The sequence below is a fragment of the Cupressus sempervirens genome, chromosome 1, assembly GCF_028749045.1.
Source record: "Cupressus sempervirens isolate cs-2001-9-10 chromosome 1, ASM2874904v1, whole genome shotgun sequence".
In the NCBI taxonomy this organism is placed as follows: domain Eukaryota; kingdom Viridiplantae; phylum Streptophyta; class Pinopsida; order Cupressales; family Cupressaceae; genus Cupressus; species Cupressus sempervirens.
The window spans coordinates 605,719,469-605,744,001 of NC_143118.1; positions in this window are offsets into that span (position 1 = coordinate 605,719,469).

Here is a 24,533-nt window from a genome sequence, read left to right on the forward strand (position 1 = left end):
CTTTCTCGGCTGAGCCTTTGAATCAGGTTTGCCAATAAAAATTGTGATTGAGTATATTTTTTTATCATGTGATTTAATCATAATTTTTAGTTAGATGGATGCACATCAAAAATAAGATGATAGGATGATGGTTTAATTAAGAAAAATTTTCAATTTTCTTATATGTTAAATATGAAAAAACTATGTTAAGGAAAGAAAAATGGTTATGGTTGCTAGTTCAACTCAAGTTGTTTAAGATGTCAATTAATCTTGTATTATAGTATCACAATGATTAAATCTTTGTTTTAAATCCATCCAAAAAAAAAAATACACCTTGAAAAAAAAAAATTACTTTGTAAATCCACACTTAGAAAAAAAATTTGACAAAAAAAAAAAAATATCCTAGAGCCAAATAGGCTCTGGAATTTGTATGGGAGAAACTAATTAAATGGTCTTTGATAACAAAGAATCAAAATGATTCCTTAAATATCCTTTTTGCTTTTTAAAAAAAAAATTATATTTAAAATGAAAAAACAATAATAAAATAACCATCAAAAGAAAAAAAAAAAAACATAACGAAATATCCTAAACTTACCTAATAAACTTTATGACTTAAATGTGTCACCATTTCCCCTTGGGCATTGCTCTTGGAATTAATTTTTAAAAAAACTTTTACTAGAAAGTGTTTTGCAAAGTCTTTGGTCATTACATAGGATGACGTCACCCCTTGTCCCCTCCATTGTTTTTTGCAGACCATGCTTAGGAGATTTAATTGCTTTTAAAAGTCTTTTTTTTTCACCCCTTGAAACTTGGTCACCACGTCACATAATGGTGGAGAGGGGGGTGTCAATGTACCTCTCTTGGACTATGCACTATCCTAGGTTACAAAAAAATCTAGAGCAACAGTTAGGGAAATTCAAATATTTCAAATTGTAAGTTGATTCAAGTCTTCCAAAAAAATGCATTAGAAAAGTGAATCACTAGAGAATCCAAATGTGTCACCCTCTCAGATCAATCTATCTGTACATGATTTTTGAACATCAATTTTGTAGGGAAAACATTGTGTTTTATTGATTGAAAAGAAAAATCACATCTCAATGATCCTACCACCCACCTATGAGGGATATTTAGGAATTTACAATGGTCACAACAATTTTTTAAACTAATTTGGCCATTTGGAAATGATTTTACAATATTTGCAAAATGTTGGTTAAAAGTTGCTTGACAACATTTTAGCAACAATGCAACTGATTATGCAACTTTGTAACTAATAACCAAACTTGGTTTCAAACCTATCAAAGTGATCCAAAAAGGACCAAAACATATCAATAGATGAAAATAAGAATCTATCCTAAGATTTTGGGCTATTAGACACCTTTCATAATAGTTGACCAAGGGCTTATATTTGTGCCAAACTTGGAACTAGGCCTTACAAGTGGGTCCAAATGTACAACCACTATTCCTAACCTATCCTAAAGGTTTTAGGAACTTGAAGAATTCCTTGAAGTGTATTAAGAAACTTCATTTTTTGAGGGTGCTCCTATACCAGCCAAGTTACTTGATAGAGAAGTGCATAATGACTTTGAAGTTGATAGACCCATTGTAGAAAGAAGAGCATGACCAAGATTGTCAAAGTATGTCAGAAGACATCACCCTACTGGACAAATCATTAGAGACAAAGAAGCCAGATCAATGACAAGGAATAGGCTAAGAACTGATACATTTTTTTTAAGCATGCATAAGCCTAAGTGAGTCAAGGATGCATTAGAGAAAGAAGATTTGAGCAAAGCCATGAAAGAAGAGATTGATTAGATTGAGAAGGAAAAACAAATGGAATCTAGTACAAGGTAGAAGGAAAATATTTAAATGTTGGGCTTTTTATGAATTTGGTCATTATTCTTCTAAATGTCCTAAAAGAGTGAAAGAGTACAAAAATAATTTCAAGTATAGAATTCCTAGAGAATGTTTGTATTCAAATGAAGATGATGACTCTAATCAAAGAGTTTGGAGTGAAAGTGATGATGAGTTAGGATTTGTTGCTATAAAATAAGAAAATCTTAAAAAGAATTTAGAAAAGAGAAATCCCTAGTGTTACAAGTTGAGAAGAAAAATGATTGGATCATAAATTTGTTAGTTCAAGAGCCATGATGGAGGAATTGCTAGAGTTGGTAATAATGTGGCTTGTCATATCAAGGGAATGTGATCTATTACTCTTGATGGGAAAAATAACATTGATGATGTTTACTTTTTTGATGTATTAAAACTTAATCTATTGAGTGTTGGATAGTTTAGTAATAAGGGATGTAAGTTATAGTTCATAGGAAAGACATTCATTATTAATGACAAAGATGAACAAGATTTCCTTTCCTAGCAAGACATTCACTACAATAGCAATATTGGAGATTGTTCATAAAAATTTGAATGGTCCCACTAAGACAAGAGGATTCTATGGTGAAAGATACCTCATGATTAATGTTGGTGAATTACTAGGATGGTGTGGGTAGCTTTCCTTAGAGAAAATTTTGAAGAATTTCAAAAGTTTAAGTTCTTTAAGAGTAGAGTTAAGAATGAGTCTGGATTGAAGATTAAATGTTTAAGATTTGATATAGGTGGAGAATTTAGCTCAAATGAGTTTAACACCTTTTGTGAAATAAATGGTATCAAGAGTAAACTATTAGATCCTAAGACTCTTGAGTAAAATGGAATTACTAAGAGAAGAAATAGGTCTATGACAGAAAAAAAAAAGAGCTATGATGTTTGAGAAATATGTATCAAAGATATTTTGGAGAGAAGAAATCAATATAGTAGTATATATATGTTACAAGCTAGAGTTGATGTTGCACTAAAAGATCAACATGTTAATTCTCCATACAATCACTAGACTTATAAAACATAGTAGGTGGTTAAGCTTTGTCATGAATGTCAAAGGGGAACATTGGTGTTTAGTCCAAAAATCTCCCTTTAGCATTACTTGAGGAGATTCAAACCTATGATCAAGCTCTAATACCACTTGTTATAAGCTAGAATTTATGTTGCATCAAAAGATTGACCTATTAATGCTCAAAACAACCACTAGACTTATAGAACATAAGAGGTAGTTAAGCCATGCCACAAATCTTGAAGGGGAACATTGGTAGTTAGTATCAAATGAGCAAGATGGTTGATATCAAACAAGATAGTTGATACCAAGCCAAAAGCTTTACAATGACCAAGTAAATTAGTGATCATTGAGTGCAAAAATTTAGAGATTTTTGAGTAACAATATGAGAGTGAATTTGAGGAAATCATCAGATTTAGCTGAATTAGTTGATTTCTTGGTAGATGTAAATCATGTTGAAGATAGGATTGATGAGTCAGATCATTAAATTCAAGAAGAGGAATAGATAAAGACCTGATATACTAATTTTAGAGAATTTTCTAAGGATAATCAAAAAGATAGAAAGATAAAACAAACCACATCAAACTTGATTGTAAGCCTTAAGTTCTATAGTGATGATTAAAAATGATAAAGCAATAATTGCCTATTTAAAGAGGGAGAAAGCTGAAAAAAATAAAGAGTGTGAGTACAAGTAGATGTAAGGGAGGCATATAGACAACAGTGGATGAAAAACACACAAGTGAGTAAATGAAAAGCTAAAGGAGATTGCTTACTTAGATGATGTTGATGTTGATAAGTGAATCTAAGTAGAAGGTTTAAGTGTTGTTGAGAAGAGTGGATAGATTTCTTTAAGGGTTTCCAACTGAATTGAGAACAAAGATGATGACGAAGAGTTTATCAGTGAGTCAACACTTGAACTAAATAGAGATCTAAATTTGCAAAGTGAGTCATAATCATACATATAATAACCTACTGGGTAAAAGCACAGATCTGTGTCACTGTTTGTGATATCAAAACCTATTTTGGTCAAATTTTAGTTCTCTATCAAAATTCAATTTTATTCAAAAACTAAAAATACCCTTTTATAGATCTTAGATTCAATATCATCATTATATAAATTTTTGAGTGTTTTGATTAGTTATAATATGTTAGAATTTCAAAACATTAAATGTAAATATTTCAACATTTCAAATGATGCTCACTTAAAAAGGGGAAAAAAATAGTGAATCATACCAAAAAAACAAAAAAATTATATTTATCTCTAGAGGAGAGAGTCCTCTTCATGAATATGTAATATTTTCTCAAGAAGATGTAGATTTGATTGGGAAGTTTTGACGGGAGGAAAAAACTATTGGCTTCTAAGAAGGTCGAGCTTGAGTACTTATAACAAAGAAAATATAGATAAAAAATAATTATTTCTTTTTTTGTGCACTAGATATACATGTCATCTATAAGATATTTTCAAATCAAAACCAAAAAAGATGATTTTCATTTTTTTTTTGACGGGAATTACACCCTATATTTTTTATATTTAAAAAAGGGACTTCAAAATAAAAGAAATGAATAAATTCTTACTCAAATTTTTTTTTAAAAATAATAAGCATAAATTTTATCCAATCTTACACATTTCATTAGTTTATATCATTTTCAAATTCTAAATACAAATACCATTTTTTTTGTCATTAATCTTGAACTGTCGCATTTTGATATCACGTTTCTTCATAAAAGGTGACAAATGTTTGTGCTTTTACCCTACTATTTTCTTTCTAATCATTGTAAACAATTTGTACTAAAATCCTTTTAACATAGGTTGACCTAATAGTCATTTAAAGATTTAACAATCTATGTAAATCCTTTGATAGGGTGACATTCTAAATGGAATGACCAAAGTCCTCTGATAAGGCCACTCCTAATAGGGTGATTAAATCCTTAAAAAAGTCACATGTAATAGTGTGTTTTATAAACCTTTAATAGTGTTGGCTCCTAATAGGGCTCACTTTGAAAGAGTGAAAAAATGGTGACATGTTGCTGGTGGTTTTTTCCAAATTGGGTTTCCACGTAAAATCTTAGTATCAAATTTGTGTTGCATGTTTTACATTTTTACATTTGATGATTTTTTCACTAAGGAAAGCATGTTATGTTTAAGATAATATTTTTGCAATAGAGACTGAACAACAATAGGTTAAGCATAATAATGAGTGTTTGTGTATAATTGTTCAAGTGGTACTTAAGGACCTTGAGTAACTGATTCACCCCCCCAACCCTACCCCCACCTCATCTATTCTAAACATTTCTAATAGTTGGTATTAGAGTGTAGTGATTATGAAGAAAATTTTGAAAGTACTTAAAGCTAAAGATCATGACTCATAAGAGAGATGTATCCAAGCTGAAAAAGGAGAACTTTTCCACATGGCAATCCTTAACGAGGTTGCACATATCGAGTATTAGTGATTCTGTTATCAACTTTTTGTTGCATTAGGATGCGTGTCACACCTGTACTCTCGACCTTGTGTTTGGTTGAGTGATTTGTTACCTATTATGTTTTCTTTTGGACCTTTACTTTTGTTTCGTGAACACTAGGATTCATGTAGAATCCATGCTCTCGGATTGAGGCCAGTTGAGTGAGCTCATGATGTTTGGTCTTGTTGCATCATTAAGATTTGTGTAGAATCCATACTCTCAGATTGAGTCTGATTGAGTGATTTAATGATGTATGGTTTTATTAGCTTTATGATTCATGTAGAATCCATCCTTCCTATGTTGCTTTTGGTTGGGTGTTTTCTTGGCATTGTGTTCTCATTCCTTTCCTTGGGTTATGATCTTCGTGATGGTGGTACACAACACAATAGTACATGTGCGTACATTTTTTGGGTGACGTGCAAGGCCTGATCTTCCTTGGATTTATCGAAAGTTATGATCATTGAGGTTGGGATGGGAGTATGCATGCCCATGGGCACTTGTCATAAAATGAGCATGGGTAGGGTAGGGTAGCATATGGAGGGGGCTTCTATCTTGTAGCCTAGAAATCATGATGCCACAGTTATGGCTGAGAGGAGCTTGAATAAGTGATAATTAAAAAAAATGTGTGACTAGTAATAAAAGTTAAGATAATAAAACTTCGTGTGATGGTTCTAAGGGAGTACCTTGAGAGGGAAGTACCTTGTGAGTGTTTCCACATGTGATCCGAGATTGGGCTTGTTGATGCCAAGTGACTCTCCATGATGTTAGCCCCTACTTAGTAGCCTTTTGAGTGTCTGACCAAGACCTTTACTCCTTGCATTGTCTTAGGTTCTTGGTTGCAGCCATCATACTGTCTGGTGTGAGTGTTAGCCTTGGATATTGTGCTTTATGTATGTTTGTGCTTGGATCATTATCTCCATTAGCACGGTGGGTGTGGACCTATGGGTGCCATGTGGTTGGGAGGCATAGCTACCTTCACCACTACTAGAGACCAGTGTATAGAGACGGTCTTTTGACCTAGTGTGACTATTGCTGGATATTTTTACTTAGTACTTCAAGTTCTGGAGTATGCTTTCTTGTGATTTATGCTTTCATTGGGATGCTTGTATATCATGTTTAGATGATGTTATTTTATTTGATGCATTCCCTTATTATGATGTTTAGCATATGATTAGATGTTGTGAATTGTTGTATTAGCATATCTGTTGCTTATTGTTGTTTACCATGTGATAGGTGATGTTATCTACTATAAGATTATCTTATGCTTTACTACTAGCATGTTAGATTTCTTTATGCTTATATTGCTGCATGTTTTTAGTAGCAATGTCCCTATTATGACACTACCGATGATCTAGTTGATGGCTTGGGATGTTACGCGTGGGGGATGGCTAGGACCCATGATGGTCTTATGATGCTATTGATGGTTGGGAGGAACTGCGCACTTAGTTTGGTTGTTTAGTTCACTACGATGTTTATTTCAGTGTGTTATTTGTTGCTGTAGTTTAGATCGATAAGTGTTCTTCTTTTTGTTTTCTTCTTGCACTCAAGTGTTCATTCTTTGAGCCTTTGTGGATCTGGTACTCCCTGGTGTGGAGATTCTTTGCTCTTTTTTTGGTCATTTTTGCTTCTGGGAGTATTTTTGTGTTTCTATCGGCGACATTTTGCCAACATTGTGTGACATAAAAATGTATCGCACGCTCATGCAAACTATGTCATACGACACTGTAAAGTATTGCACCCCTTCTTGAGAAATGTTGTATGACACTGGAAGAGTGTCTCACGCCTTCTTAAGAAATGTCATACAATACTGAAAAGTGTCACATGCCTTCTTGAGAAATGTTGTATGACACTGGAAGAGTGCCACACACCTTAAGGAGAAGTGTCACCCTCCCTTAGTAAAAAGTTTCACACGGTTTTTGTAAAAAAAATGCGCATGCCATTAGCGAGCACTTTTCTTCATGATGTGAACTTTCTGAGAGTTGTTTTGGATACCCTTTTGTGCATTCTTCGACCCTATGTTGTTGCATTTTGAATTTTGTATTCAAGAATTCAAGCTTAGTCAAATTTTAGAATTTCGCATTTACCCTAACTTGGTGTTTTGTTGATGAGTGGTCATTTCTTGAGCCCTCATTATGTGCATTGTCGTTGTTGGCTTTCTTTTTGTGTGTCAGTTTGGTAGTGGTGTTTGAGGATTAATTGGTTGCCGAGAATGTGGTGAAGTCTTCCGTTGCAATCGTTGTGATCCCTGTATGATGTTGTCATGTGCATTCATACTTGTAAAAAAAAAAAATCTTGGCTTATATTTCATCCTTGTTTTCAAGGATCTCTAGATGGTACATTAAAATGCATGCATACATACATACATACATGTATCTATTTCATACATAGATGCATGAATGGATGTATGCATACTTACATGCATGGATGCATGGATGCATACATACAAGATATATACATGTATACATGGATGTATGTATGTATGCATCCATGCATACATGCATGCATCTATGCATGCATGGATGCATAAATACAAGATATATACATGTATACATGGGTGTATGTATGTATGCATCCATGCATACAGTAGGTATGGACGGATGCATACATACATACATCCAAGTATACATGTATATATCTTGTATGTATGCATATGCATACATACAAGATATATACATGTATACGTGGATGTATGTATGTATGTATCCGTCCATACATACATGCATGCATTGGCATGGATGCATACATACAAGATATATACATTTATACATGGATGTATGTATATATGCATCTATGCATCTATACATGCATACATAGATGGATGCATTATCTATGTCATACATAGATGCATGCATGTACGTATGGATGGACACATACATACATACATCCATGTATACATGTATATATCTTGTATGCATCCATCCATGTATATATCATGTATGTATGCATGCATCCATGTATATATCTTGTATGCATACATCCATGTATATATCATGTATGTATGCATGCATCCATGTATATATCTTGTATGTATGTATATGCATACATACAAGATATATATATGTATACATGGGCATATGTATGTATGCATCCATCCATACATACATGCATGCATCTATGCATGCATGGATGCCTACATGTGTGCATCTATGTATGACATAGATACATGTGTGTATGTATCCATGCATGTATGCATGTATGCATACATACATACATGTATACATGTATATATGTATGTATATATATGCATGCATACATACATGCATGCATCTATGCATGCATGGATGCATACATCCATGCATGCATCTATGCATGCATGGATGCATACATCCATGCATGCATCTATGCATGCATAGATGCATACATCTATGCATGCATAGATGCATACATGCATACATATATATGTATGTATGCATGCATGCATCCATACATACATATATCTATGTATACATTGCATACATACATAGATATGCATGCAGGCATACATCCATATACATATCTATGTATACATGCGTCCATGCATAGATATATCTACATATGTATACAATGTATAAATAGATATATGCATGCATCCATGCATGCATGTATCCATGCATACATATATCTATGTATACATGCATGGATGCATGCATAGATATATCTATGCATGCATCCATGCATGTATACATAGATATATGTATCTATGGATGCATGACTGCATGTATGTATGGATGCATGCATGCATGCATCCATACATACATATATTTATGTATGTATACATATATGCATGCATCCATCCATAGATACATGTATCTATGCATGCATGCATACATGCATGCATGTATGTATGCATGGATGCATACATACATACATACATGTATACATGTATATATGATGTAGGAACATCCAGAGGTATAAGGGAAATCCTGTGTCACCCAAAGAAATGTACTTAGACTTAGTTTTTATTTCATGTGTTTTCATTTCTGGATACCCATTTAGGTCAAATAAAGGTTCCAACTCTCACAGTTCCACTATTAGTGTTCATGTAAATGTCAAAAAAATAGGAGTATGTAATTGGGCCATCATTTTGGTAAACTAGAAAGTGTAAATTGGCTAGATGAATGTAATTGTAATTTAGAGCATTCCAGAAAAAGAATCAGGTCAAAAGACCCCATGGTTTGAGAGTTATTGCAATTTTTTGAGTTTTGGAGACCTCCTAAGAATGCTTCAAAGTCATGTTAGTGACATTAAATGACCTCAAAAAGGGCCAAAAATGGGGAATGAGCATAGCTCATCCATATGGCTATAGAGCGCTTTGAGAGCTTTTCAAAAATGTAAACGATTCATCAATCGGAGCTATGGTTCAAAAGTTATGCCTCCCGAAAGTTCGGTTACCATTTTTGGATTCTTCTAGATTTGTGTCGACTTTTAACGTAGTTTCTAGAGTCCTCTATTTGGTCAGGGGATGCCTACTATAACTTTCTAGAATTTATTCCTAGTCCTTAACCCTTTGGGGTCTATTTAAGGACATTTCTGGCATTGTAAAAGGTAGTTCAGAGTGGAGTTTGAGAAGAGGTACTGAAAGGAAAAATTATCTCCAGATTTATGCTATTGTAAGCTCTTAGAGCATGTTTTGAAATTTATTTTCTCTATACTTTTTGTACTAGCTTATTTTCCCAATTAATATAATTTTCCCTTTTCTATTGTGTCCATTTCGTGCTTGGGTTGTGTCCCCATCAATATATCTTGTATGTATGCATGCGTCTATCCATGCACCATGCATGCATCAATGCATGCATCTATGCATACATGCATACATACATAGATGCATGAATGTATGTATGCATCCATGCATATGCATGCATCCATACATACATGTATCTATGTATGTATACATGTATGCATGCATCCATCCATACATATATGTATCTATCCATGCATGCATGTATGTATGCATGGATGCATACATTCATACATACATATATACATGTATATATCTTGTATGTATGCATATGCATGTATGCATGCGTCTATCCATGCAGGCATGAATGTATGCATCTATGCATACATGTATGTATGCATCCATGCATATGCATGCATGTATGCATGGATGCATGAATGCATGTATGTGAATTCATGCATGTGTACATACATACATGTATACATATATATATCTTGTATGCATGTATGTATACATACATCCATGCATCTATGTATCTATGTATGTATGCATGTATATATAGATGCATGAATGTATGTACGCATGAATGGATGGATGCATGTATGCATGCATGTGATACATGTATGTATGGATGTATGCATCCATACATATATCTATACATATATCTATGTATACATGTATGCATGCATGATGGATACATACATATAACTATGCATCCATGTATGCATGCATAGATATATCTATGCATGCATGAATGTATACATAAATATAAATATATCAATGCATTCATGTATGCATGCATAGATATATGGATGCATGCATGCATGCATAGATATATCTATGCATGCATGCTTGTATACATAAATATATATATATGTACATACATACATATGCATGCATGTACATAGATACATGTATGCATTAATACATGTAGACATGTATGTATGTATGTATGCATCCATACGTGCATACATTCATGCAAGATATATGTATGTATGTATGGATGCTGATGTAGTACTGCTCTGCTACCACTAACAAAGGTATGCTCTGATACCACTGATGATGGGCACACCACCTATATCAACTCACAACAAAAAATGCAACAATATAGAGATAGAGAGATAACAAAAATGCTTCATAAAGCATCCATTAATACTTGAAATCCATTAGAAGAGATTACATTTGAAGAGCTTACAATGCAAGAACTTCTATTTTTCCAACTTCCATTTCTTGAACTTGATTACAAATGATAATAAGCCTTGCTTAAATAGGCACTTCTAACCCAAGACATTACAAACACAACCAATGTGGGATAAAAGGTAAATACAACTACCTTTAAATAAATATTAAATTCCCACCCCAAATACAACTAAGCACCCAACAAATATTAAATACATGATTCAAAGAACTTTCCACAAACTTCTAAATTGCCACCTATACACCTCGATTAATGGAATGACAACTATTTCTATTATTTTTCTTTTTATGCCACCTATGCACCTCAAAAATAGAAATCTCCTTTTCCTTTCTTTTCTCCTTTTTATTTTTTATTATTTCTCCTCTGATTTTCATCACTTTCTCTCCTCCACAAATTTTTTATTTTTGTTTTTTTTTTATTTTTTGAAATTTAATTTTCCCATGCAAGATGCTCCTGTATCAGAAATCCATCCAATCACAAAATTCATCTTCTTCTTTCTCTTCTTCATAATCAAGTCTTTAGAAGACAAGAAGTATTAGAGTGAGAGTTCCTAAGCATGTAGACATAATGTCGAACGTGAGGCAGTTTGCACTAGGACCTTGAGTTGGCTGAAGTTTGTGAAGAAGTTCTTGATTTTGTAGACAGAGCGCCGACTATGAGGCAGTTTGCACGAGGCTCTTGTTTTGGATGAGATTTATCTTCTGAAGACTTGATTATGGAGAAGAGAAATAAGAAGATGACTTTTGTGATTGGATGGATTTTGAGGATTCCTCGACTTGAGAAATTTAGATCAAAAAATCAAGAGGCATTGCTAGTTGGTTTGCAAAAGAAAGTGAATGAATTAGAAGCTGAGTTGCGAAAATGAAGAGCATGTCACCAGAAAAGAGATGTTAATAATTCCTTGGATGTAGAAAAGGAAGATGATCCAGTGGAAGAGTAAGTGGAAGAAGAGAAAATTATTTGCGAACTAGAAGTTGAAGAAGATGAAAGAGAAGAGGAAGAGCATGAAGATAATCAGATTTGTATGCCAAAAGTAGATGAAGGTTATTGGAAGACTAAAACAATGGAGGAAGAGTATAGTACCTTAGTTTGAGATCAAGCAAGTGGATTAGTTACATGCATTGTTGATGACATGAAAGAGGCAAGCAAAGATGACTATGCCAAACAGGTAAATTCTTATGAATCATGGGATGTTGTCTTTGAGATGAGTTTGAAAGATATTATAATGGTTTGCATGAGGATCTTACTAGTCATGTATGGTATGCAAAGGAAGATTGGTATGGTGTTGCTGGATTTATGACAAGTGTGATTAATTCAACAAGATTGAATAATGATGACATTTATACTTTGATAGAGTTCATTGCAGAAGAGAGATTTCAGCAGCAAACACTTGTTCCAGCTAGGTGTTGGAAAAGAAGAAAGAAGGAACTATATCAGCACCAGATACTTGTTCTAGCTATGTGTTGGAGGAAAAAAAAAAAATGTCAACATTGGCTATTTCATTTTGTGAATCCATATTCACAAATTTTTTCCTACCATAGGAGTTGGATGCAGGAGCATCATGCATCAACAAAAAAAAATGTTGAAGATTTTTATGTTGGTTTTCTTGTCCCTATTGAGGTGGAAGCTTGTGGTGAAGATGAAGATGGTTCTATATCTTTCTTTTGGTGTCAAAGTGTGGGACACACTTTTCTATCTACCAAGGGAGTCTGATGCAGGAGCATCTTGCATGGGAAAATTATTTATTCAAAAAAAAAAAAAAAAAAGAGAAAAGGAAAAAAAAGAGAAAAGAAAAAAAAAAAAAAATTGTGGAGAGAGAAAGTTCAAAAAATGGAAGCTCTTCTAATGGAAGTTGGAGAAATAGAAGTTCTTGCATTGTAAGCTCTTCAAGTAGAAGCTCTTTGTGTGTAATCTCTTGTAAGGAAGTTCAAAAATAGAAGCTCTTCAAGTAGAAGCTCTTCGGATGTAATTCCTTGTAGAAGTTCTTAGTGAGAAAATATCTCTTATATTGTAAGAATTTGGAGTCCTTTCATTTGGATAATATTTTAATGAATTTCAAGTATTAATGGATGCTTTATGAAGCATTTTTGTCATCTCTCTATCTCCATATTGTTTCATTTTTTGTTGTGAGTTGGTACAGGTGGTGGTTGGCTCTTCATCAGTGATATCAGAGCATACCTTTGTAAGCCCTTAGGGCATGTTTTGAAGAACATCTTTGTATGTAATCTCTTGTAATTTTTTGATATAGGAGCATCATGCATCAGATGCATGCATACATGTATACATACATAGATACATGTATGTATGGATGGATGCATGCATATATATCCTTACATATATCTATGCATGCATACAAACATGTATGCATGCATGCATGTATAGATATATCTATGCATGCATGCATGCATACATACATACATATATCTATGTATACATTGCATACATGCATGCATAGATATATCTATGCATGGATGCATGCTACATACATATATCTATATATACATGCATGCATGCATAGATATATCTATGCATTTATGCAAGTATATATATATATATATATATATATATATATATATATATATATATATATATATCTATGTATGCATGTATGCATGCATCTATCCATGCATACATGGATGCATTCATCTATGCACATATGCATACATGTATGTATGCATCCATGCATATGCTCCATGCATGCATCTATGCATACATGCATACATACATAGATGCACGCATGTATGGATGCATCCATGCATGTATGTGGATACATCCATGCATGCATGCATACATACATGTATGTATCTTGTATGTATGCATATGCATGTATGCATGCATACATCCATCCATCCATCTATCCATGCATGCACGTATTTATGCATCCACGCACATGCATGCATCTATGAATGCATGCAAGCATCTATGCATGCTTGTATGCATACATACATGCATGTATCTATTGCATACATAGATGCATACATAGATGCATACATCCATACATATATGCATACATGCATCATACATTGATACATGCATGCATAGACATAACTATGCATGATATGCATGCATCCATCCATACATACATGTATCTATGTATACATACATATTGCATACATAGATATATGTATGTATGGATGCATGCATGTATGTGTTTATACATACATGTATCTATGTATGTATACATGTATGCATACATATATATGTATGCATGCATGCATGCATACATAGATACATACATGTATCTAAGTATACATACATATTGCATACATAGATATATGCATGTATGGATATATGTATGGATGCATACATTCATGTATGTATACATACATGTATCTATGCATGTATACATTTATGCATACATGTATATGTATGTATGTATCTATGCATACATACATACATATATCTATGAATGCATGCATGCATATATATATATCTACGCATGCATCTATGCGTAGATAGGGATGCATAGACATATCTATGCATGCATGCATGTAGAGATATATATACATGTATATATCTTGTATGTATGCATATGCATGAATGCATGCATGCATATATATGTATGCATGCATGCATAGATATATCTATATTTATATATCTACTATCTATGCATATGCATGTATGCATGCATACATACATTCATGCATCTATGGATGCATACATACATGCATACATACATGTATCCATGTATGTATCCATGCATGCATGCATGCATCCATACCTACATGTATCATGCATCCATATGCATGTATGCATACATATATATTTATATGCATGTATGTATGCAATGCATGCATCCATCAATATGCATGTATGGATGCATAGATACATAAATACATGTATACATGTATGTATATATATGCATGCATACATATATATCTATGTATGCATGCATGAATCCATACATATACATACATATATATATCTATGTATACATGTATTCATGCATAGATTCTCTATGTATGTATGCAATGCATGCATCTATCCATATGCATGTATGTATGCATGTATGGATACATAGATATATCCATACATATATCTATGTATGCATGCATCCATCCATACATATATCTATGTATACATTGCATCCATAATATATGTATGCATGCATATATATACATACATACATACATACATACATGTATACATGTACGTATGCATGTATACATAGATGCATGCATAGATGTATGCATCCATGCATGCATATGTATACATAGATGCATGCATAGATGTATCCATCCATGCATGCATATGTATATATACAAGATATATACATGTATACATGTATAGATACATACATGCATTCATCTATGTATATATGCATGCATACATATATATCTATGTATGCTTGCATGCATCCAAATATATACATACATATATATATCTATGTATGCATGCATAGATTCTCTATGCATGTATACATATATCTATATATGCATGCATCCATCCATGCATATATTTATGTATAAATTGCATCCATATTATATGTATGTATGCATGCATGCATACATACATGTATACATATGTATGCATGCATATATATACATACATACATACATGTATACATGTATGCATCCATGTATACATAGATGCATGCATGGATGTATGCATCCATGCATGCATGTATGTATGCATCCCTACATGCATATGCATACATACAAGATATATACATGTATACATGTATAGATACATGCATGCATGCATCTTTGTATATATGCATACATACATAGATACATGTATGCATGGATGCATATGCATGCATACATAGATACATGTATGTATGGATGTATGCATGCATGCATGCATGCATACATACATACATTGTATACATTCATACATGCATCTATGTATAAATGTATACATACATAGATATATCTATGCTAAATGCATAAATACATAGATATATATATATGTATGCATGCATGCATGGATACATGCATATGCATACATACAAGATATACGCATATATCTATGTATACATAGATATATCTATGCTAAATGGATACATACATGCATGCATCTATGTATACATGCATACATACATAGATACATGTATGTATGAATTGATGCATGCATGCATACATACATAAATATCTCTATGCATGCATGCATGTATATATATATATATATATGTATGTACATACATACATATGCATGCATGCATACATGCATCCATTAATATAACTATGTATGCATGCATATATATATATGTTCATACATACAAATGCATATATATATATATATATATATATACATCCATATGCATGCATGCACACATAGATATATGTATGGATGTATGCATACATGAATACATAGATATATGGATGGATGCATGTATGTATGTACATATATATATGCATGCATACATAGATATATCTATGCATGCATGCATGTATACATAGATATATATATGTACATACATCCATATGCATGCATGCATGCATGCATCCATACATATATCTATGTATGCATGCATATATATATATGTACATAAATACATATGCATGCATGCATACATGCTACCATCCATATATCTATGTATGCATGCATGCATACATCCATACATATATCTATGTATACATAGCATACATACATAGATATATCTATGCATGCATGCATCTATATATAGATATACATGTACATACATATGCATGCATGCATGCATGCATATATATACATATATACATACATGTATACATGTATGTATGTATCTATGCATCCATACGTGCATCCATACATGCAAGATATATGTATGCATGGATGGATGCATGTATACATACATAGATACATGTATGTATCGATGGATGCATGCATATGTATGTATGGATGGATGGATACATATATCTATGTATGCATGCATGCATGCATGCATCCATACATAGGCATGCATGAATATATACACATATACATGTATGTATGGATAGATGCATACATGCATGCATCTATACATATATCGATACATAAATATATCCATACATTGCATGCATGCATGCATAGATATATGTATATTTATGTATGTATGCATCCATAAGTGCATACATACATGCAAGATATATGTATTTATAGATGGATGCATGCATACATATATACATACATAGATAGATGTACGTACGGATAATGCATGCAGATCTACGTATGTATGGATGGATACATATATCTATGTATGCATGCATGCATGCATGCATGCATGCATATCTATATATATGTATGTATGCATCCATACATGCATACATACATGCAAGATATATGTATGTATGGATGGATGCATGCATATGTATGTATGAATGGATGGATACATATATTTATGTATGCATGCATGCATACATAGGCATGCATGCATCTATACATATAACCACACATATACGCATGCATGAATGCATGCATACATACATATATCTATCTATACATTGCATACATACAAAGATATATCTATGTATGCATGCATGCATCCATAGATATATACGTATGTATGCATCCATACATGCATACATATGTATGCATGCTTATATACATGCATACATATGTATCCATGCATAAGTATGCATGCATATATACATACATGCATGCATATATATACATACATACATACATGTATACATGTATGTATGTATGTATGCATCCATCCATGCATACATATGTATCCATGCATATACATACATACATACATACATGTATACATGCATACATACATATATCGATACATAGATACATGTATGTATGGATGTATGAATGCATCCATACATGCATGCATACATACATGTACATATACATATACACGCATACATAGATATATGTATCTATACATACATACATGAATACATGTATGCATTCATACATACATATATGTATACATGCATACATACATGGATACATGGATGTATACATAGATACATGGATGCATCCATTCATACATATATCCATACATATATCTATGTGTGCAATATGTATGTATACATATTGTATACATAAATATGTGTATGTAGACATACATGCATGCATACATACATATATGTATGTATACATACATGCATGCATGCATCCATACATACATATATCTATGTATGCAATATATATGTATACATAGATACATGTATGTATATATGGATGCATGCATTCATGTATATATACATAGATACATGTATGTATGGATGCATGCATGCATGTATCCATACATATATCTATGCATGCATGCATCCATACATGTATCTATGTATGTATGTATGGATGCGTGCATGGATACATGTATGTATGCATGCATGCATCTATGTATACATACATGTATCTATGTATGTATACATGTATGCATACATGTATACATACATAGATACATGTATGTATACATCCATACATGCATGCATCCATGTATCTACATATACATACATGTATCTATGTATGTATACATGTATGCATCCATATATATATGTATGCATACATGTATACATACATAGATACATGTATGTACACATACATACATGCATGCATGCATTCATCCATACATATATCCATACATATATCTATGCATGCATGCATTTATCTACATATACATACATGTATCTATGTATGTATACATGTATGCATCCATATATATATGGATGCATACATGTATACATACATAAATATTGATGCATACGTAGATACATGCATGCATAGATATATGTATGGATATATGTATGGATGCATGCATGCATGCATGTATGCATGGATACATACATGTATCTATGTATGGATACATGTATGCATCCATATCTATGTATGTATACATGTATGCATCGATATATATGTATGCATACATGTATCCATACATAGATACATGTATGTATACATACATGCATGCATGCATGCATCCATACATGTATCCATACATATATCTATATATGCAATATGTATGTATACATAGATACATGTATCTATGGATGGATGCATGCATCCATCCATACATACATGTATCTATATATACATACATGTATCTATTTATATATGTATGTATGCATATGCATGAATAGATGCATGGATGCATGCATATGTATGTATGCATATGCATTCATAGATACATGTATGTATGGATGCATGCATGCGTAGATATATATATGCATGCATGCATGCATCCATACATACATGTATCCGTGAATATATGTATATATATGTAGATACATGTATGTATGGATGGATGCATGCATGTATACGTACATGTATCTATGTATATATGTATGCATGCATATGCATGAATAGATGCATGCATGCATGCATATGTATGTTTGCATATGCATTCATAGATAGATAGATGTATGTATGGATGCATGCATGCATAGATATATATATTCATACATGCATGCATGCATAGATATATATATGCATGTATGCATGCATCCATACATACATGTATCTATTTATGATGCATGCATGTGTAGATATATATATGCATACATGCATGCATGCGTAGATATATATATATATATACATGTATGCATGCATCCACACATACATGTATCTATGTATGATGCATGCATTCATGCATATATCTATACATGCATATGTATATACATAGGAATGCATGCATACATACATATATCTATGTATACATTGGATACATACATAGATATATCTATGCATGCATGCATGTATACATAGATATATATATATATATATGTATGTATGCATGCATATATACATACATATATATCTATGTATGGATACATGGATATGGATAGATATGGATATGTATGTATATATGGATGAATATATATATATATGCATGCATACATGTATGCGTAGATACATGCATGTATCTATGTATGATGCATGCATGCATACATATATATGTATTCATGCCTATATATACATACATACATACATGTATACATGTATGTATGTATGTATATGCATGCATGCATACATACATATATATGTATTCATGCTTATATATACATACATACATACATGTATACATGTATGTATCCATACGTGCACACATACAAGCAAGATATATGTATATATGGCTGGATGCATGCATACATGTATGTATGGATGGATGCATGCATATGTATGAATGTATGGATGGATGGATGCATGCATGCATCTATACATATAACCACACATATATGCATGCATACATACATATATCTATGTATACATTGCAAACATACATAGAGATATCTTTATGTGCATGCATGCATACATAGATATACATGTATTTATGCATTTATGCATACATAGATATATATGTATGTATATATATACATACATACATACATGTATACATGTATGTATGTATGTATATATATGCATTAATGTATACATATGTATCCATGCATACATATGTATACATGCATGCATATATATACATACATACATACATGTATACATGCAGTCATACATATATCGATACATAGATACATGTATTTATAGATGTATGAATGCATACATACATATATATGTATATACATATACATATACATGGATGTATACATAGATACATGCATGCATCCATTCATACATATATCCATACATATATCTATGTATGTATGTATAAATATTGTACACATAAATACATGTATGTATACATACATGAATGCATCCATACATATATCTATGTATGCATGCATGCATCCATGCATCCATACATACATATATCTATGTATGAAATATATATAGATACATATATACATGTATGTATGGATGCATGCATGCATATATCCATACATATATCTATGCAACCATCGATACATACATGTATACATGCATGCATCCATACATACATACATAGATACATGTATGTATACATAGATTTATGGATGCATATATGGATGCATGCATGTATACATACATAGATACATGAATGTATACATAGATACATGCATACATGCATAGATATATGTATGGATATATGTATGGATGCATGCATCCATCCATCCATACATACGCATACATATATCCATACATATATCTATGCATACATGCATGTATCTACGTATGTATGTATGGATGCCTGCATGCCTGCATGTATGTATGGATGGATGCATGCATGCATCCATACATATATCTATGCATGCATACATGTATCTACATATACATACATGTATCTATGTATGTATACATGTATGCATCCATATATATATATGCATGCATGTATACATACATAGATACATGTATGTATACATCCATACATGCATGCATCCATGTATCTACGTATACATACATGTATCTATGTATGTATACATGTATGCATCCATATATATGTATGCATACATATATATGTATGCATACATGTATACATACATTCATGCATCCTTACATATATCTATGCATGCATGCATTTATCTATGTATACATACATGTATCTATGTATGTATACATGTATGCATCCATATATATGGATGCGTACATTTATACATACATAGGTACATGTATCTATGTATACATACATGCATGCATGCATGCATCCATACATATATCTATACATATATCTATGCATTCATGCATCCATGCATGCATGCATGCATGTATCTACGTATACATACATGTATCCATACATAGATACATGTATGTATACATAGATGCATGCACCCATACATATATCCATACATATATCTATGTATGCATGCATACATCGATACATACATATATCTATATATGCAATATGTATGTATTGTAGTGCCTCTCCCGTTCGACTTTTGTAAGTCATCTTAATGGATGCAGCCTTGTTGATCTTTTGTTGTGATGGATCATGATTATGACCCTGAGTGGTCTACACCGTTGAGGTGTTTGGATTTATATTTCTTTATCAATTGCTTTTATTATGCTTTTGTTTTATCTTTGAGATTATGATGTGATTTTTGGTTCACTGAGGTTTGTGCCAGTGGTTACCAGGATCGATGTGGTATTTTGAGGTTGTTCCATGATTACCTTGAGATGTGTGCAGAAATTGCACTATGTTCTTTTACCATGCTACACTGGACTAGGTTCCTATAGTAGTGGTTAGTCATGTTTATGACTATGTATTCTTATGTGTTTTAAATGCCTTTTTAATGTAGAGTAATCAATCATTATTGAATGCTTAAGTAATTAGAATGGATTGTTCTTGTTAGATTATTTGGTTATGTGTTGTGGACATTTACCTTGTTTTATTTTGATCTGAGAGATATCTGTTCTTATGTGATGATTTACATTTGAGATGACCAAAGGTTCAAATGTTACTCTTTGATTCTAGTATCATAGATTTTAGACTACTATGCTGTTCAGTTAATCATATTGCATGATGATGCCATTTTGAGATGACAGTGTGTTTTATGATGATATCTGGTTATCTAGTTATCTGGTATTTCGACATACCTTTGATTTCGCTATGTGATGGATTTAATGCTATGGTTATTTACTTCATTCCTGCGTTGCTATGCCTTTTGTGAACGTGAGTGATGTAAATAGATTATTTTAATCTAATTAAATAAATGGTTAAATTAGGTGATTTAACGCATTATTGCTTCGGCTAAGTTATTATATGCAATTGCACTTGATCGTGTTGTTTAGTGTGTAGGATTTATATCCCTGGCAGTGGCACATGGAGTTAGTGATTCAGCCGTTCATATTTTACCAATGTCTTCCTTGTATGGTCAACATATCCTTAATTAAAATGTTTAATTTAAACCTTTCGATGATTATTAAATCCGAACTCATTTGCATTATGTGATTAGACCAATAAGCTTGTCTGTGCATTTGGAGGTTCACATTGTCGTGAAAGTTGTTTAAGGTTATTTTTGTGTTTTTTGGGTTTTCAGGTTTTTTAATTGATTTATTTTAATTTTTGGCAGCTTTGCCATAGATGAATTCCTATTTATAGGAATAGCCTATTTTTGTTTGGGTCTATTCGAGGTTTAACTAGATTGGCTAGTTAAATGCCCTAATCGAATATTCACCCGAAAAGTGAATAAATATCCAAAGAGGAATTTAATTCCTCACTTCTCACTTTTGAATTGGAAAGTTGGAGAGTAAAACCCAAAAATCCTCTTCATGAGGATTTACTGTTTTGTTCGTTGTGGGAGCTACGGGCATGGGATCGTCGCGAGGTTGGGCTTGTTGGATCCAGCTCAAGGAAACCTTTGATTGCCACAATTTTCAGCTACTTCTATGAGATATTTATTTTATGGTTCAGATTCCTGTTTTTCCCTTTTGGTTGTGATGTAGGGCTTTCCTATTTTATTGTTTCTTCTCTATTTCTGCTTTTATTTTTGGTAGCCATTTGTTTGGAGGCTGAGAACTAGTGTTCCCCTCTATTTCTATATCTTAGTTCTACCTGGTTGGGCGGGTATGAACATTTCCTTGTTTTTTGGGATGAGGGTTTGGAGTTTTGCACTGTTATGCTAGCTATTTTTTCATATGGTGTCCAATTCCATTTATTTTTGGATTTTTGGAGTTTTTGAACCCAAAGGCCAAATGGGTTTTAATTTTGTAGTTTTCCAAATTTTTGGGGTTTTTACCTCATTTTGCATGCCGCCCTATTTTCTCAGGTTTTCTTGGCACAATGTGTGTCGTGGACCTTGATGATCCATTTGGATATTAGTCAAACCACTTTTGCACTTTTATGTTGCATTGGGATGTGTGTTGTATCCATACTCCCGACGTTGTGTTCGGTTGAGTGATTTTCCACTTGTTATGGTTTCTTTTGGACCTTTGCTTTTGTTTCATGAATGCTAGGATTCGTGTAGAATCCATACTCTTGGATTGAGGCCAGTTGAGTGAGTTCATGATGTTAGTCTCACTTAGCAGCCTTTTGAGTGTCTGACCAGGACCTGTACTCCTTGCATTGTCTTAGGTTATTGGTTGCAGCCATCATACTATCTAGTGTGAGTGTTAGCCTTGGATGTTGTTCTTTTGTGTGTTTTTGGTTGGATCATTATCTCCATCAGCACAGCGGGTGTGGACCTATGGGTGCCATGTGGTTTGGAGGCATAGCTACCTTCACCACTACTAGGGATTGGTGTACAGAGATGATCTTTTGTCCTAGTGCGATCGTTGCTGGATGTCTTCACTTGGTACTTTAGGTTTCGGAGTATGCTTTCTTGTGATTTATGCTTTCATTGGGATGCTTGTATATCATGTTTAGATGAAGTTAGTTTACTTGATGCATTCCCTTATCATGATGTTTAGCATATGATTATATGACATTATTTTCTTTAGTAGTATATCTGTTGCTTACTGATGTTTAACATGTGATAGGTGATGTTATCTACTATAGGATTATCTTATGCGTTATCACTAGCATGTTAGATTTTCTTATGCTGTTGTTATGCATGTTTTAGTAGTGATATCCCTATTACGACAGTATCGACGATTTGGTCCATGGCTTGGGATGTTACACGTGGGGGATG